This window comes from Poecilia mexicana, unplaced genomic scaffold (genome assembly GCF_051168715.1).
Source record: "Poecilia mexicana isolate PSO_F unplaced genomic scaffold, ASM5116871v1 scaffold_2, whole genome shotgun sequence".
NCBI classification, from domain to species: domain Eukaryota; kingdom Metazoa; phylum Chordata; class Actinopteri; order Cyprinodontiformes; family Poeciliidae; genus Poecilia; species Poecilia mexicana.
Genome location: NW_028263371.1, coordinates 17,963,667 through 17,981,079, shown reverse-complemented (window position 1 = coordinate 17,981,079; position 17,413 = coordinate 17,963,667). Strand labels below are relative to the sequence as shown.

Genomic DNA, 17,413 nt, shown 5'->3' with positions numbered 1-17,413 from the left:
CTGCCTATTTTTCTACAGAATGCAGTGGTATCAAAATGATCTGTTACATAAATGCAAACATGAAATGAATAACATTATGTGTAGCTTTTGATGACAACAAGGCTGATTGAGTTTTACTAAAGACTCCTGACTTCCTCTCCACCGGGTCACTGAGACCGCCGGCTTCACAGGACAAGAGGAGTATGGAGGCAGGTTTGGTGCCTCAGGGTGTCATTGTAAATAACATTTTTTAAAAGTGTAAATCAAAGAACACAGTGTTCTTTGATTTATGTACTAAAAATGCTTGTACTAAAAAGTTTGAAGAGGTGCAGCTGTTGTCTTTTATTTGGGAAAGAAAATCTACAATTACAAAACTATAGAGTTTTTTTCTTTGACTTCTATTTCACAAAACATAAATACTTTTGCACTGAATATACCTCCATAGAGGAGGGCCTTTTATGTTCCATCAGCCTCTAACACTCCCTTGGTGATTCTTGTCTCCTTATTTTTTGTGCTTATTTTTTGGTTTTGCAAGTTAATTGTTGTTTGTTTCAGGTGATTGTTTAGGTTTGTGCAGCTTCTCTCTGCCTTTAAGTAGAATAAATAGAGTTGAACTGAGTTGACTTGAACTGAACTCAACTGGTCAAACAATTGTTAGCTGAAATATTCAGAGAGTAGATCTCCCTGCCGATGAATGAAATCTTCGTAGGCGCAGACAGAGTTCTGCGTGATTTGGCATGAGATCAAATAACATTATTATTACAATCAGGTCACTGAAGTGATGTTTGAGATGCAGATGCTTAAATTCTGAAGCTGTTGTGAAAATATGACATACATATAGTGTTCTATGCTATCAGTGTTACATGTGCAGCTGCTCAGAGCAAGACGTAGATGGATGCTGACTCAGCATATGTTTGTTTGTAATTGAAATGTAAAGTGTTGCGTCTCCGCAAAGAGGAATAATGAAGGATATACACCTGGACATGGTGTTACTTCTGTCGATTCCAGTGTTGTAATGGACGAGCAGAAGAAACACGTCTCCCTGTGCTAACTCAGACATAAAGAATCGAAACACGATCAGTAAATAAATTTAAAAAAAAATACCAGACTCTAACTACTATAAATAATCTTAGTCAGAAAAGTAGCACTAAACAAAAATGCATTAAAAAAACTCATTTAAACTTATTCATTTTTTTACTACATCATTCTGTGGCTTTTTAACTTCCAAGACCAAAATAATCGATGGTAGATTACTAGATCAGCAATCGCAGTGCATATCATTTAGGAGATTTTTACCCTATCAGAGAAATTAATTATGGTGTATTTTTTCCTCATTTACATTTCCTACGTCCTAAAAGCAGGCTTCAGGTTTCGTCTCATAACTACTTAAACATAAAAAAAATAATGGTGTGAAGTGACTTTCTGTATTATTCTTCCTTTCTCGTTCGATGTAATTCCTGCATATAATCAAACTCCACTAAAAGGAACATTTGGACTCTATTAATTGAGTCATTGTATGCTTACATTCAGTAGCCTCTTACAAATAATTTGTCGATTGATTATCATTATCGTCACTATTATGACTTGATGGTTGTTGTCTTAATGTTAGAGTTAATTCATTCAGTTCACCATAATCGCTTATGGAGACCATGGTCATTAATATTCATTTATTAACTAATGCAAGTTTTTTTTTCCACTAATGTAATAAAATGTTGCTACATGTATCTTATACTGTGATGTACAATAAACAAATAAAAATACAGAGAAATGTTGTATTCTTAAAAAGGAAATTGCTGCCCTTTTTTTCATCTTCTTTTTCCCATCATGCATTAATCTCTCTGGGTTGGAGTGCCGCTAAGAACATGTATCATAAAGTACATGATTACATTTCATTCTTAATTACAGCGCCCCGGCCCGGTGCGATCAGGCATAACTAGTAAGTAAAATGAGAACGGTCTCACCCAGAGCCTCAAATTACTGCTAATTTGGTGACGTGATTAGAGAGGAAACTTCCTGTAAACACCGAGCCTGAGTCTCATGTTGACCCATTAATTGTTTCTAACAGCTGCCTAAAATAGCCTTTCACTTTGAGCCTCGCTATCGTTTGTAGAGCGAGACCACAGAGTTGTGCAGGATAGTATCAGCGCAGAATCTCCTCATGGAAGAGGCTTTGCGTGTTCATGAAATGAAATCCTTTGTATTTGTGTGTGTGCGTGTGTGTGTGTGTGTGTGTGTGTGTGTGGTTTTGGTTGCTCAGGCAGTGTCACAAGTCATCAGGGTGAGGCTGAGCGGCGACCCCGTGACCCCCATCAGAGATCAGACGTGAAGCACTTAGCGGTTGCCCCCCCACCGCCCTTCTTCCTTCCTCAATGATCCGCACAGACAGCCTTCTCTGATTCCACCGCTGTTGCTAATAAAGGCAGCGGGAGGCTAATTCAAGTCAACAGATGAAGGGGAGTCCTTGAGTGGGGAAGCAAAAGCTAATGGCCACGCTGTCACTCAGCTGGCGGCTCTGCCTTCTTTAAACAACTGATATTATTCCAAAAGTGAAACAGGAAATTGATTCCAACTGGACAAATGGGAAGCAGATGCCATAAGTGGAAGCAACAACAATAAAATTTTTTTTATATATATATATATTTCTGCACAAGTAAATGTTTTCTGAATCTGCTGAAGGCTGCAGGAGGAGCGGGGCGGAATGACGTTTTAATCAGGACATAATCGGCTGGATTCGGTTTTGTTGTCCATTGATTCTCTATGGACCAGAGAAATGCAGTGAACTCAACAGAAACAGAACAACTCAATTCAACCGACAACTCAACTCAGCTGAAAGTCGCAGTTTGATGTAAGATTCTATGTGTTTTTCTTACATCATTTTATAATGTTATTCCCTCATCAAATACATACCTGGAGTTTTGTTTTGATTCTTTCATGGATGTTTGAGGAATCCTTTAATCACCATGGCAACCACTCATTTCCCCGTGACTCCCCCACTCAGCTCCTTCAGACTAGCCAGCAGCAATTGGCAAACATCTGGTGGAACTGTACATCTGCTGAGGAGCCATGTTGTGATGACTTCCTGAAGGCGGAGTTTCAGAAAGAGCAGGAGCTTCTTAAAGAGACAGAGGCCCAATTTCAAGACGTTAAATTACGAAGTCAAATTTCTTTTGTTATATTTGCTATATATGCAACATTTTTATAACAACTGAAAGTAACATAGTTGCTTGACGCCTGGAAAACACAGGCGTCAGATTTGCTTTCCAGATGATTAGATGAATCAACTTCATCTAATCATCTGCTTTTAACTGAACTTATCTCAGTTCTGCTTTTGCTTTGGTTCAATTCTAGCAGTGCTTCACACAGAACCTGAAAATCCCCAGAAGGGGTTAATAATCATCTTTTACTGAAATAAATGTCAGACATTTTTGAAAAATGCAACTTAATCTACAAATAACATGTTTAAAAAGGGTGTAAAATCCCTTCGATGCAGTTTTGCTGATGTCACAAACATATTCGGCTAAACCCATTTATGTTACTGCTATTAAAGTGCATGAAGAACGTTGCTAAACATTATAAAACTACTCACAATGAGAATGGAAGCAGACCACAGTGCCACACTAAATGCTAAAAAATGTCCAGTGCGTCGTACAGCGGCGTACGGAAAGCCACTCTGCTCTCTGGAGGTTGCTGCCTACCACCATTAAGTGTTGCTGCTTCACGGGACTGTGGGAGCCGATGTCGGTTTCCCTCCACTGGAATGCCGGCTTCATTAAACTGACTGAGCCGGCCCGGTTTTGAGGAGAAAAAGATGATAGTTTGGAGGGGTAATAACAGGTCTAAGGGTGAGCTATGTTTAACAGGGCACCACAATGGCTACCCAGCGCCCTCATGACCCTGGCTGCTGGGGACGGCGCTGGCCAGGCACAATTAGTGGTCACAGATACCTAGGTGTGTGTGTGTGTGTGTGTGTGTGTGTGTGTGTGTGTGTGCGTGTGCGTGTGCGTGTGTGTGTTTGCATCTGTGGGTGAATTCTCGAATGGATGGGTGTGTGTATATATTTATTTGTGTGTTTGTAGCCCCATAAAACCCAGGTTCCACAGTTAGTATCAGTGTGAGTGGGCGGCCTCGGCCTTTCTGACTGTGGCTGATGGTTGAGTCTACAGTCAGTGTCAAAGCATGCTGAGCCATCTGCCCTCTCACATTCCTGGTCAATTTTACATTTTAAATTGATCCGAGCTCACTGTGAGCGACTATCTGTGGTTTGGTGCAGTCTCACGAAGGGACGCACCGATACACTTTTTTTTTTTCTCTTCTGATGCCAATACAAGCATCTGAGGGTTAGCATTGGCCCACAGTGATCTGAAACAGAAAAACAGCTCAAGGTTGATTCAAGTTGTTTCTTCTTTTTTTTTAAATGGACATAAATAAATTACAAATATATCTGATAACTCTGCACCAGTACAGCAAAATTAAATACACCAGCAGCTTCACAGGCTCTGTGAAACATGGAAAAACAACTTTGATTTGTTCAGTCAGTGCAGTTAGGAGTAGAACAGCCAACGTAGAATAAATGATAAAGAAACTGAAACTGGCAATAGGTTGACTACCTTGGTCAAATATTTAAAAATAAACTGTAACAAACCTTCTGTCAAATGATTCAGAAAGTGCAATTAGGATTTCCATATATAATTTAAAATAAATCCCAGAGTGAGGCACATAGGATAGATCTGTCCTTACGGATCGTTCACATCATCATCAATACCCAAAGTAGAATTTTTTCAATAGGGAAACCGATACAGATATTAATATCAGATCTGTGAGTCTCTATTCTGAAACCTGAGATTTAAAAGACATCCTGGTCTAAAATAACACCAAGTTTCTTTACTATGAGATCTGATTCCTGAAGCGCTCTTTGTCTCTCACTTAGCAGACTCATTGAAACTGGTCAGCAGCTTTCTCACCGATGCCCAAATGAAACACATTTTGCGATGAATAAATATCACACACATTTTCAAAGCATATGTAGAGAAAACAAATTCTTCCTTTTGGTCAGTTGAGACTGTGATCATTTTTCACAGAGTCGTTCGGAGCCATTTACGTCCTTTTTAAAGTGTAATTTAATGCGCCATGATTACTTACCATTATGACTAAAGTCTTTTGCATTCAAACTGTCTTCAGCTCTTCTCTGGGTTCTCCCACAGCTTTTATTTCACTATAGGATCATCAAAGCAGAAGGCTTCATCACAAAGGAACATGAGGAGAAATGGAGTTAAGTGTGAGCTACAGGGGGTCTAATCTGGAAAATTTGGCTTCGCTGGAGACAGAGGAGTGATGATTTACAAGTCTGTGCGTGTGTGTGTGTGTGTGTGTGTGTGTGTGTGTGTGTGTGTGTGTGTGTGTGTGTGTAGGGGTGTGTGTGTGTGCGTTGGTATATGTGGTTTAGCAGGACATTTCGTCAGAATACACGCAACACTAGCAGGACATTTTGAATTAACGGGACAGGGGCGGTGTCCTGCTAATTTTGACAAAAATCTAAAAGCGTAGAAAGGTTTCTATTGGTCCAATAACCCCAAAAATGCAAAAAAAACGAGATGTCCGTTTAATACACATAAACCAGATTTTGTGTATAATTTGTGTATCGCCACAGTGCCCCCGGTGGCAACTCTGTGTAATAGCAGGACCTTATGAATATTCACACAAGCTCTTGTTCTGATTGGTTGTCTGCCGGAAGGTCCCGCTAATTACTACAGTGTCTTTCTAATTCACGTCGCTGTTTACACACATGAATTGTGTGTAAATTGCCAACTCTTACACTGGGGATGAGTTGGAAATATGATTACTCTGTGCTATAAGACTGAATATTTTATAAAGGTTAGTTGGATGCCTAAACCCAACCTTTTGTCCAACCTTACATTGGACAAAAGGTGTATGTGGCACCTAAAAATATACAGAAATTAATATATATTTTTGATCAAATATTTTTTATTTAAAATATTATGAATAATACGTGTGTGGAATAAGTGTGTGGATTAAAATAAATATAAACCATAAGAGAGCCATTTTTTTCACCAAACTACTGCTAACAGTTTGTTGATTCTGGTCTGCTCTGCATCCTCAGAACCAGAACCAAGCATTTTGAAGCAGAACTTAGCTTCAGTGCACCATAAATCTTGAATAAACTTACAGAAAACTGCAAAACAGCTGAATTCCTTTAAATCAAGGCAACACCCCCCCACCTACACCCCCAAAAAAACAACAATTTACAGTTGTTTCTAAATCTTAATCATTGGTACATGTATCAATATAATTAATGTATATGATTTTAATTTTGATTTTACTTTGAATTTAATTTCTATGTTTTTCTTTTTTTACGGTAAATGTATGTTAATTTTATCACTTTTTAGTCCTTTGATGTAAAGCACTTTGAACTGCCTTGCAGCTGAAATGTGCTATACAAATAAAATTGACTTGACAGCAGTTTTCAGATCTTGCCAAAGATTCTCCACTGAGTTTATGTCTAGACTTTGACTTTGCCATTCTAACACAGAAATATGTTTTTATTTATACCATTCCATTGTAGATCTGGCTTTATGTTTAGGGTAATTGTCCTGCTGGAAGGTGAACCTCTGCCCCAGCCTCAAGTCTTTTGCAGACTCCAGGTTCAGGAGTGTTCAGGTTTTCTTCCAAGATTTCCCTGTATTTGGCTCAATCCATCTTACAATCAACTCTAACAATCTTCCCTGTCCCTGAAGAAAAGAAGCACCCTCAGAGCATGATGCTGCCACCACCATTTTTGTCAGTGGGGAAGGTGTGTTCAGAGTTATGTGCAGTGTTTGTTCTCCACTACAAATAGTGCTCTGCATTTTTCCCAGAAAGTTAAATTTTGGTCTTGTCTTATCGTTTTTGCTGTATCCCAATATGGCTTCTGGCAAACTGCAAATGGGACTTCTTATAGTTTTCTTTATACAATGGCTTTTCTATTGCCACTCTTCCATAAAACCACATTTTTGCAGAGCATGACTAATAGTTATACTATACTGCATTTCAGAAATATCTCTGCATTTCATCCAGAGCCACCATGAACCTCTTGGCTGTATCTCTGATCAGTGCTCTTCTTGTTCAGCCTGTAAGTTTAGGTGGATGGCCTTTTCTTGGTAGGTTCACAGCTGTGTGATTTGCTCTTTCCATTTCCAGATGATTCGTGGAACAGTACTCTGTGAGATGGCCTAAGCCTGCTTTAAGCTTCTCCACAACTTTATCCCTGACCTGTCTGGTGTGTTCCGTGGACTTCATGATGCTGTTTGTTCCCCAATATTCTCTTAGCCAACTTTTGAGGCAGTCATAGAGGAGTTGAATTTTTTTACCATTTGCAGTCATCAGGCAACTTCTGAAGGCAATTGGCTGCATTCAGGGAAAGGGGGCTGAACACTTTTGCACACCGCACTTTTTAGCTTTTATTTGTAAAAACTGTTATGAATCATGTTTAGTTTTGTTTCTACTTCACAAGTATATACCACTTTGTGTTTGTCTTTCCCATAAAATTCTGTGAAAATATATTTCCAGTTGTGACAAAACTGGAAATTCAAGTTCAAGGGCTATGGATACTTTAGAAAGCCACTGTACAAATAGTAAGGCAAGTCCAATGACAGAACCACAACCGCCACAACCAAGTACCCAGTATAGTGTGAAGAAACATCTGAAGGGAATATAACCTTGAACACACCTCGTTAAAATGGGAAATGCCACACAAAGTGGTAGAAAACGAACAAGCTAAGATCCTGTGGGCCTTCCATATACAGGAAGACAAAATGGGAAAAGCAAACCAACTGAACATGGTGATCATTGAGCAGCAGAGCAAAGCAGTTGTTATGATGTAGCTATCCTGAATGAACAGAAGGTACAGAAAAAAACTAGAGAAATACCAAAGGCTAAAAAACCCCATCATCCTCCTAGAACTTGAGTGGTTGACTTATTTTGGGCTGTCTAGTCCACAATACTAAATTTTGCTCTAGATGGGGTCTGGTGTCCACATGTTAGGCCATTATTTTATGACTTGGTGGTGGTGGAAGATTATAACACATTACAGGTTAGACTCAAGATGTTCAGTGTTTCTTTTGTTGTGTAAGTTTACAAAAGTTAGCAACTGCATATATTTACCATGGTGCTAAACATGGTGATTTAAAATGAATAAGTATTTTTCTGAGAAAAATGTTGTCCACATATCATGTAAAACAATAATTCTTTGTTTTTGGAATCATTAGGTCCCAATCAGCCCATAGATGAATTAATAATGCACTCCATGTGAGAGTTTGGGTCTTAGGAGATTACAAAAAATGTGGAAGGTGAAAGCAACAGTAGTGCTTGTGGTCACTGAAACCCTTGGGGTAATGACCCCTAAACTGGAAGACTGGCTCAAACAAATACCTGGAGATAGATCAGACCTCTTGATACAGAGAAGCACACCTTTGGGAACTGCTAATATACTGTGAAGACCAAGGATCAATGAAGTATTTTTGAATTTGAAAGAAGGGATAACCAGTCATGGAGTAATACAGAATTAGAAATATAAAAATAAAAATCGTTTATTTAAAAAATATTTAAAGTGCCAAAAATATCATGATTATTTATGTTACTGTTAAGACAAAAATTTAAAGATTGATATTTTGTCGTTATCTCAATGTCTCTACTCTGCATACATGCAGATTGTCTAGGTAGTCTAAATTGTCTATTGGCAGGTACATCAGCCAATCTTTTTCTGCAGGTGTTGTGTCTGCCATTAGACAACAGTTTTTGTTTTTATGATATAAAGTGTTTTGAACTGCCCTGCTGCTGAAATGTGCTATACAAATAAACATGATTAATTGATTGAACAGAAATGATTAAAGGAAGTGACAACATTGCTGGTGGGAGATACCATCTAACTGTTGCCTCTTAATTAAAGAAAAATGTATGATAAACTATTTAACTTTGAAATATTGAATGAAAGTTACAAAATATTACTCAAAATTTTCTTGTTCCTGAAAAAAATCAGACCTTGTGTGCTTCAGAAACAAAATGGAATAATCATTTTGTTGTACCCCTCCTCCTCTGTCAACGTGGTACAATCCGTCAAGTCCAGGTGCAAGCCATTAGTATTAATTGAACTTGTTTCATTTGTTTTGCGTGGAGAAAGAGGTAAGACTCATACAGAATCTCTTAAGACATTTAAGTACATATAGTTTTGAAATTTTGCTGAATGTTGTAGGTTACTTGATGCTTGGATACACCAAAGCATTTGATTTGCAGCATTTTAGCTAGTAATTACCAACCATGTTAGTCAGTGTACCAGAGTTTAAAGGGAAGGTGGCTCACTCCAGAATTAGATAAAACTGTATTTGGTCATTTTCTGTATATCAGTGAGTGATATTATTTCACAGGCACAAATGATCCTAGGTAATAATCATTAGTATTAAGATAATGTTTTAATATTTGAAGATTTTGAGAATCTGTCAATAGAAAGTCAATTATGTAGTACTGTGTACTTCAGTACATTTTCACATACAATAACATCAAATCATATTGTGTACAGCAGGGGTGTCAAACTCAAGGTCTTAAGGGCTGGTGTCCAGCAACTTTTAGATGTGTTTCTGATGCCACATGGCTGGATAAAATGGGGTGGTCATCAACTTGATTGCACTGAGAAGCTAATTCAGTCATATACTTAAGGTGTTTTAAACCAGACAAACATCTAAAAGTTGCAGTACCCTGGCCCTCGAGGCCTGGAGTTTGACACCCCTGGTGTACAGTATCATGTTGTATTCTCTGATCTTTGCAGGAGATGTCAACAACAAGGTCTCAGAGAGCAAACATGATTCCAGTTATTGCTCCTTAGGTGAAGATGAAGGATTTGATGTAAAATACCTCAATTCATTTAAAGGTGAGTTGTGACTATATTATGCACAGGATTCCAGAGTTTATTAAATGATCATTTTTTTTCTTTTGTTTTACTTTTTCACTTTTAAACTATTTTTATACTGCACATTATTAGCATAGATCATGATCGATGATCATTATAATCAGAACATCTTTCTTATTCCGAAGGAGACAAGCAACTGCTCAAAATACAATAGAAGCGTATGTATGCTTGTGGTATTCCCAGGTACTTGTAACTGTCCTCAACAAATATATGGAGGACTGAGTTTTGAAATTACAAGTACAAAATAATGAGTTGCATTCAGTTGACAAAAAATGTTTAAGTAACCACAGAAAGACATCCAATTAGATCAATTAACTGATTTAGAAAAATGTTAATTTCAATTGCTACTATTTGATATATCTGCATTGTTTAAAGTTTATCCTACTTGTTATGTGTACCTACAGGTTGGGGTGTGTTCAAAAAGCAGATTTCCTTATTGAGTACAGAGAAGTCATAAGTAGAAAGGAACAAGAAAACCGACTGAAAGTTTACCATGATACACTCGAGGTTCTTATGTTTGATTTCAACTTCAATGGACAAAAGCTTTGGTATGCGACTGTTTCAAGGTTGTTGTGTTTTTATTTTACATCTAAATACAGTGATGTAAACATTTTCAGCTTCATCAGTAAAAGTAGTTTTAGTTGGTAGAGGAATATCCTTCTGACATGCAAACACCAAATATGCAAAATCCTTTCCCTTGCATGGTATAATTATTCTTATTTTCATACTTAATATTTTAGTGTTGATGTTGCCAGAGAGGATGGATGATTGGGGAGGCTGGTAAATGATCAGATGAACCCAAACAGCAAAATGAAAGTTAAAAGAGTGGATGGAAGACCTCATCTGTTTATTTGCACTCAAATATATTGGTCCAGGGGAAGAAATCACTTATAATTATGGTGATTTTGACTGGCCATGGAGAAGAAAGGTGCTTATAAGTGTGAAAATACTATCAAAAATCATTCAAGTAGCACTGAAGACATATTTGAAGGATATGTCAAGTTGTAGTACAGGGTTTCATTATAGTTGAAAACAAGAAGTGGACAAGCACATACAGTAGGTGGACTTCATTTTTCTATTGAGAAGTATGGACTCATTCAGTGTACATCCCTTCATTTCAGATTTCCAAAGATGAACTGTCAGGTTGGTGATGTGGACGCATGCGGATCCTGTTCAACCAACCCTCCAGAGGTAATTTTGGTCTCCAATGACCAACTTACTCTCTAAAATAAAGTAATTGAAATGATATTAAGTATTGTTCAAACACACATGTGTTGTGTAATATTAGATATGTTAGCTGCATAAAAAGGGAGGACTGCGTTTTGAAATTACAAGTATAGAAGAATGAAAATTACATTTAGAAGCGCACATACACACAGGTCCTGTGTAATACTCAAAATGTAAGGTGCAGGAATAAGGAGGACTGAGTTTTGAAATTACAAGTACAGAAGAATGAAAGTTACATTGAGAAGCACGCATACACACAGGTTCTGTGTAATACTCAAAATGTAAGGTGCAGGAATAGGGAGGACTGTTTTCTATATTGGGAACAAACATTTAGTGAGTGTTCTTTACATTTCAGATTTCCAAAGATGAACTGTGTCAGGCTGGTGACATGGATGCATGTGGATTCTGTTCAACCAACCCTCCTGAGGTAATTTTGGTCTCCAATGACCAACTTATTCTCTAAATTAAAGTAATTGAAATGACATTACGTAGAGTACAAACACATAGGTGTTGTGTAGTACTAGATTTGTTGGTTGCATAAAAAGGGAGGACTGAGTTTTCAAATTACAAGTATAGAAGAATGAAAATTACATTTAGAAGTGCACATTTTGGTCTCCAACGACCAACTTTTTCTCTAAAATAAAGTAATTGAAATGATATGAAGTACTGTTCAAACACACATGTGTTGTATAATCCTACATATGTTGGCTGCATAAAAGTGGAGGACTGGCTTTTGAAATTACAAGTATAGAAGACTGAAAGTTACATTGAGAAGCGCACATACACACAGGTCCTGTGTAATACTCAAAATGTAAGGTGCAGGAATAAGGAGGACTGAGTTTTGAAATTACAAGTACAGAAGAATGAAAGTTACATTGAGAAGCACGCATACACACAGGTTCTGTGTAATACTCAAAATGTAAGGTGCAGGAATAAGGAGGACTGAGTTTTGAAATTACAAGTACAGAAGAATGAAAGTTACATTGAGAAGCACGCATACACACAGGTCCTGTGTAATACTCAAAATGTAAGGTGCAGGAATAGGGAGGACTGAGTTTTGAAATTACAAGTACAGCAGAATGAAAGTTACATTGAAAAGCATGCATACACACAGGTCCTGTGTAATACTCAAAATGTAAGGTGCAGGAATAGGGAGGACTGAGTTTTGAAATTACAAGTACAGCAGAATGAAAGTTACATTGAAAAGCATGCATACACACAGGTCCTGTGTAATACTCAAAATGTAATGTGCAGGAATAGGGAGGACTTAGTTTTGAAATTACAAGTACAGAAGAATGAAAGTTACATTGAGAAGCACGCATACACACAGGTCCTGTGTAATACTCAATATGTAAGCTGCAGGAATAGGGAGGACTGCTTTCTACATTGGGAACAAACTCACATTTAGTGAGTGTTCTTTACATTTCAGATTTCAACCAACCCTCCAGAGGTAATTTTGGTCTCCAACGACCAACTTATTTTCTAAGATAAAGTCTTTGAAATTATATTGAGTACCAGTGGTCCCCAACCTTTTTATCACCGCGGACCGGTCAAGACTTGGCAATTTTTCTGAGGCTCGGGTTCTTTTTTTACCCTTAATTTCCCCTTACAGCAATCTTAGAACGTTGCTCACGATAATTGTAACTGTTCATCCTGCCATCTGTGGCATGATCGCATCCAGTCGTTGGAACATTGGGACTGCTCTGATCTAAAATCAGGCATATTCTAGCAACTTGTAGGGTTTTTACTTGATTGGGAGCTAGAACTCAACCTGTTGAACTTGACAGGTAGCCAATCAGAAAGCGCGGTGACGTAGCTCATGGAGGGGAATCCCAAAGAGCTGAGCAGACATGCACAAATGAGTCCGGTGGACATCGAAGATATGTGGAAATGGCATGAATGTTTATTCAGCATTTCGTACAAAGAATATCCATAGAAATGATGAGGAGTGGAGTTGGAGCAAAATTGCTACCACAGTTGATAAACCCGGTAACTTTTCAGCTATCCATTAAATTAACGTGACATTATTTTGTACTAAAGCCTGCTCACATGGCAAGATTTGCTCCTGTTATGTGGCTGGACACACGAACCTGTTGTACTTTTATCAGCTCTGTGGTCACAGAAGTTTGGAAAATCGTCTGAATCCTAAAATCATGCCGTGTGAACCAGACTTAAGACTTACAAGCTCTATTTCTCTCGTCTCGATAACTGCCATAATGCTCTCAGACTCTGGTCGCTCTGGCAACGTTCACACATCCCTTCAAAATAAGATTTGAATATGCCACAAAAACGAACATTTATTTTCATGAAAATTTTAACTCACAACTATAAATTAATGGGAGTCCTGAGCTTGTTTCTCTGCAATGAGATGATCCCACCTGGGAAACGATGACACCCAATGCAGAGGGTGCTTGGTGTGTAATGGCAAAGCAGTTTGAAGCTTCATTGCCTCATTAGTAAGCCAGTGCATATTATGCAGAGTGGGCTTGGAACATGGGAGTCACCTACAGGTTCAGGATAAATCCACTCTCCTGTCTGTGGTCTTTCTCCGCTTTTCCAAAGAAACTTTCCAAAGACATCGCTTTCTTACTCATTGTGGGCTCAATGTTGCCGCACAAGACGTAACCGAGAGAATCCAGTTAAAGGGTTTTCAAAATAATGGATCCTCCAGACTCAGACAATACGTAACATGTAAATATTTTTCTTGTGCGACCCAGTACCAATTGGTCCACAGACTCGTACTACTCCGCGGTCCTGTGGTTGGGGATGACTGTTAAGTACGGTTCAAACACACAGGTCTTGTGTAATACTTGATATGTAAGCCACATAAAAAGGGAGGACTGAGTTTTGAAATTACATGTACAAAAGAATGAAAGTTACATTTAGAAGCGCTCATACACACAGGTCCTGTGTAATACTCAAAATGTAAGGGGAAGGAATAAGGAGGACTACGTTTTGAAATTACAAGTACAGAAGAATGAAAGTTGCATAAAGAAGCGCTCATACACACAGGTCCTGTGTAATACTCAAAATGTAAGGGGAAGGAATAAGGAGGACTACGTTTTGAAATTACAAGTACAGAAGAATGAAAGTTGCATAAAGAAGCACGCATACACACAGGTCCTGTGTAATACTCAAAATGTAATGGGCAGGAATAGGGAGGACTGTTTTCTAAATTGGGAACAAACTCATATTCAGTAAGTGTTCTTTACATTTCAGATTTCCAAAGATGAACCGTGTCAGGTTGGTGACGTGAATTCATGCGGATCCTGTTCAACCAACCCTCATGAGGTAATTTTGGTCTCCAACGACCAACTTATTTTCTAAAATAGAGTTTTTGATATGATATTAAGTACTGTTCAAACACACAAGTCTTGTGTAACACTTGATATGTAAGCTGCATAAAAGGGGGGAACTGAGGTTTGAAATTACACATATAAAAGAATGAAAGCTACATTTAGAAGCGCACATACACACAGGTCCTGTGTAATACTCAAAATGTAAGGTGCAGGAATAAGGAGGACTGAGTTTTGAAATTACTAGTACAGAAGAATGAAAGGTACATTGAGAAGCATGCATACAAAAAGGTCTTGTGTAATGCTCATCAGGTATGTTGCAGAAATTTCAAAAACTGAGTTTTGAAATTACAGGTAGAAAAGAATGAAAATTACTTTTAGAAGCGCACATACACACAAGTCCTGTGTAATACTCAAAATGTAAGGTGCAGGAATAAGGAGGACTGAGTTTTGAAATTACTAGTACAGAAGAATGAAAGGTACATTGAGAAGCATGCATACAAAAAGGTCTTGTGTAATGCTCATCAGGTATGTTGCAGAAATTTCAAAAACTGAGTTTTGAAATTACAGGTAGAAAAGAATGAAAATTACTTTTAGAAGCGCACATACACACAAGTCCTGTGTAATACTCAAAATGTAAGGTGCAGGAATAGGGAGGACTGAGTATTGAAATTACAAGTAAAGAAGAATGAAAGTCACATTTAGGAGGGCACATACACACAGGTCTTTTGTAATGCTCATCATGTAAGTTGCAGAAATTTGGAAAACTGAGTTTTGACATTACTAGTAGAAAAGATAGAAAATTACACTTAGAAACGCACATACACACAGGTCCTGTGTAATACTCAAAATGTAAGGTGCAGAAATAGGGAGGACTGTTTTCTACATTTTCAACAAACTCACATTTATTGAGTGTTCTTTACATTTCAAATTTCCAAAGATGAACTGTGTCAGGTTGGTGACATGGATGTATGCGGATCCTGTTCAACCAACCCTCCTGAGGTAATTTTGCTCTCCAACAACCAACTTAGATTCTTATATAAAGTCACTAAAATAATATGAAGTACTCTTCAAACACACAGGTCTTGTATAATACTTATCATGTAAGATGTAGAAATGTGGAAGACTGAGTTTTGAAATTAGAGGTAGAAAAGAATGAAAGTTAAATTTAGATGCACACAGACACATGGATCCTGTGTAATACTCAACTTGACAGGTTCATACATTAGGTAGACATTGTTTATTTTAATTTTTTTTTTAGAAACAATCATTCAGTATTCATATACTGATATAAATTTGTTATCAAAGAATTACTGATTACACTTTAAAAATTAGGTATCTTCATGTTATTAAAGGTAAGTTTAAACAGTAATGATTTCTTAGTTAATGTCAAGTTGTCATAACAAAGACATTTTGAATAATGTCAACTTTGTATTAAAAGTGTCATAATTTACCGAATGACGCTTTATGACAACAGTCATAAATATTCATGAAGGCTTATTCATGTTCATGACATGTGTTGTCATGTTTATGACAGTGTCATGACAGTCTTATTCACCCCCCTTCAAATAAAGTGTTACCGAAATATTCTTGCTGAAATGCTTTCAATGTATACAAAATATGTTTTTAATCAACAGGTCTGTCCAGAACAAAGTTCAAGTGAGGTGACATCATCAGAAGAGGAGTATGTTCCTGATTCCCTAGATGATTCAGACATCTCATGGGATGACAGATGCACTGCACAGAAATATGGACCAGTTATAGTCCATATTTCCATGTTTGGACTTCTTAATGCACATAAATTGTATGTTTTTTGTATGTGTATGCTGTGGTCCTGATAAATAAAATTGGCCCTGATAATTACTGTTGGTGTCATGGGCGGAGCCAAGCACCTCATTATCTTTTGTCCTTTTAATACAGCATTGCATCAGGTTCTCATATTTTGAGTTCTGATGTGTGTATCTAAATTTTTAAGTGAGATCTATGTTGTGTAGCTCAAACAAGATTTTTGACAACTTACTACGTCTTTCTAGCATAAGTGGAAAGGGGTGTCCGTTTAATGTTGCAAAAAACTGGTTTGAAAAAATTGTCCTGCTAATACATATAAACCCGTATAGGTGTGTGTGTGTGTGTGTGTGTGTGTGTGTGTGTGGAGGGGGGTGAAGGCAGCGGGAGGTGGGGGTTTTAGGAACTTATGTGCGTTGATGTATTTAAGTCTTCCTAAGTTCTTCCTTTCAGCTAAAACTGAAGTGTACTGTAAAACTACCTCTTTCTGTTTTCTTTAACACAGGTTTGCAGAACTTTGCTGCTTATACGATCAACATCAAAATCAGACAGGTTCATTTTTTTTTTATTAGCAGGAACTTTATATTAAATGGCAGTAATACCTTGTTAATTTAAATTTATTATAGTTTAGTACTAAAATAATAATAACGGTTCAGTTGAAAGACAATAAAACAGACGTCAGCGTCCTCTTTATTGTTGTGATGAATCAACTGAATTGATTACTGAAATAAGCTTTGACATATTTAATAATCAATACATTAAGTGGAGCATACAGATGCCGAAAAAGGTGATCTGCAGAAAGAAGAACATATTCAGAGCAGTAATTAATAAAAACTGTACAAAACTATAAACATTTTGCAATTAAGATAAAAAAAGAAAACAGCAAATATAAATAAGTTCATATCAAAACTGGTTCAAATTCTGAAGAAAAAAAAACTCCTATTAAGTATCTTTTGCGATTCAATTATTAATCGGTTAATCCTAACAATAGTCAGTGCAGGTGCATCTGTTGCTAGAAATGATCAAAAGCTGAATGAAATAATTTAATGCATTTTAGATGCAATAAGAAGTTTATTTTCATATATATTTCAGAGACAGTTAAATTATTTGTTAATTTATACGTTGTAGTACATTTCTATATAAAAAGATTTAAGAAATCAAATGAAAAACT

The 17,413-nt window shown here is 37.3% G+C and overlaps 1 long non-coding RNA gene across 3 annotated transcripts; it reads left to right on the top strand.

Annotated features, from left to right (window-relative positions):
* Positions 1–9,055: 9,055 nt before the first annotated feature.
* Positions 9,056–16,348, top strand: LOC148160529 (uncharacterized). Of its 3 annotated transcripts, XR_015765191.1 has the most exons (6): positions 9,056–9,895; positions 11,056–11,125; positions 11,517–11,588; positions 14,381–14,452; positions 15,398–15,459; positions 16,095–16,348. It is a non-coding gene; the product is annotated as an uncharacterized LOC148160529 (long non-coding RNA). The 3 variants fall into 3 exon arrangements; XR_015765190.1 differs by having other exon boundaries at positions 14,381–15,459; XR_015765189.1 differs by having other exon boundaries at positions 14,381–16,348.
* The last annotated feature ends 1,065 nt before the right edge of the window (positions 16,349–17,413 follow it).